At 63.2% G+C, this 1,683-nt stretch overlaps 1 long non-coding RNA gene across 1 annotated transcript in view; it reads left to right on the top strand.

The window, feature by feature from the left end:
- The window catches only part of LOC109317878, a 17,366-nt gene that overhangs the window by 9,727 nt on the left and 5,956 nt on the right, over positions 1-1,683 (top strand). The window contains exon 2 of the long non-coding RNA XR_002103134.1: positions 300-304. This is a non-coding gene — a long non-coding RNA (uncharacterized LOC109317878). The remainder of the gene's footprint in view (positions 1-299; positions 305-1,683) is intronic.

The raw sequence follows: 1,683 nt of genomic DNA, 5'->3' as shown, positions 1-1,683 counted from the left end.
ACTACATTGGCCCTCTTCCAGTCCTCCGGTACCTCACCAGAGCACCACGAGTGCTCGTACAGCCGTGCCAGGGGACTTGCAATGACCTCGGCCAGTTCCTTTAGAACTCTAGGGTGGAGATCATCTGGGCCGGCTGACTTGAATACGTCCAATCCCTCCAGAAGGGGGGCCCAGCAGGGAGGTGGCTGTTCTGGTCCCTACTTAGGAAGATGGAGGAAAAGAAGTTGTTAAACATGTTAGCTTTGCCGTCTGGTGTGTGGGGAGAAGCGTGTGTGGGGATGGTAGCTGAACTGTGTGAGGTGGGGTAGGTGTGGGGGGTGTGTATGTATGGCAGTGCACACTGGGTCTGGTTGCATGTGTATGGTGGACTGTGCGTGGCACTCACCCTACGAATGCACACAAGCACTTTGTGCCTGTACCTGCACAAACACAAACACACGCACTGGACTAGAGGCTGGAAGAGGTTGTCCTCCAGGTGGGTCTGCCTTCAGCCCGCAGCCGTGTGTGGTCCTGATCCAGCGCTGGGCAGGGGTCCTGCCAGGAGGGCAGAGGAGCTGGTGTGCAGCCCCAGGGGCGTGCGCGCAGAGAAGGAGTCAAGGGGCCCAGAAGAGAAAGCCAGAGCTAGCTAGGCCCTGTGGTGCATGGTGCAGGACTTCTCCTTGTGGGTGCTGAGGGCCTGGGTTCAAGTCCAGGTCTCTGCCCTTTTGTGGGGAGGTGCTGTCCTCCTGCAGTGGAGGGGTCCGGTGGGTGCGTGTCAAGGGGCCCAGGCCCGGGGCTGCTTTCAGCTCTCCTCAGTGGTCTGGTGGTAAGGGAGCTACCCTAGGTGCCAAAGGTGGTGGGTTCGAGCCCTGGGGTTCCTGGGTTGTGGGTGAGTCTCTGGTTCCTGTGGGCAGGTGCACATAAGGTGGTGAGGTAGAAGTGAAGGAAGAAAAGATCATTTTTAAAATGATTTTAAAAAAAACTGAATTCTCTGCCTTCAGCCACCTCCACCTACTTTGCTCTGCTCTCCTGTACTTGCCCCCCCCCAGCTGCCAGCCCTAGTTTCCCCCTCCCACTTGCCACCACACAGGTCAACCTCAACCTCTTTGTCCACACCTGGCCACAGAGACCCACTGAGAGACTGGAGGGCTCCAGGGGCTGGGGTGGGGGGTAGGGTTGAACCCACTACCTTTGGCACCTAGGGTAGCACCCTTACCACCACACTACAGGGGAAGGCTGAAAGCAAACCCGGGCCTGGGCCCCTTGACACGCACCCACCAGGCCCCTCCACTGCAGGAGGACAGCACCTCCCCACAAAAGGGGAGAGACGCGGACCTGACCCAAGTCCATGGGGAGAGGCCCTGCACCGCGCCCCCGTGCACTGGCTGCTGTGGGGGTGGGCTGCACCACACCCCTGGCCTGGCCTGGCCTGGCCTGCCCTCTCCCCCTGCCTGGCAGGGCCCCCTTCCGCCGCGCCGGGGAACCAGGCGGCTCCTGCAGCAACGACCGGCCGACCCGCGCGCAGCCCTGTCCCCTCGGCCCGGCTCGGGCACTCGCGGGGCTGCCGGGGCAGGCGGCAGCTGTGTCAGGGCTCCGCGGTGCCCGGGGTGGGGGGGGGGACAGTTACGTCGCCGGGCGCAGCCCCGGAACAGCCCCCGGGCTGGAGGGCCCCGCGCTACGGCCCGGCCCGGCCCCGGCTTTGCC

The sequence above is a fragment of the Crocodylus porosus genome, unplaced genomic scaffold (genome assembly GCF_001723895.1).
Source record: "Crocodylus porosus isolate Cpor-Errol unplaced genomic scaffold, CroPor_comp1, whole genome shotgun sequence".
In the NCBI taxonomy this organism is placed as follows: domain Eukaryota; kingdom Metazoa; phylum Chordata; order Crocodylia; family Crocodylidae; genus Crocodylus; species Crocodylus porosus.
The sequence above is the reverse complement of the archived record's forward strand: the minus strand, read 5'-3'. Positions and strand labels throughout refer to the sequence as shown.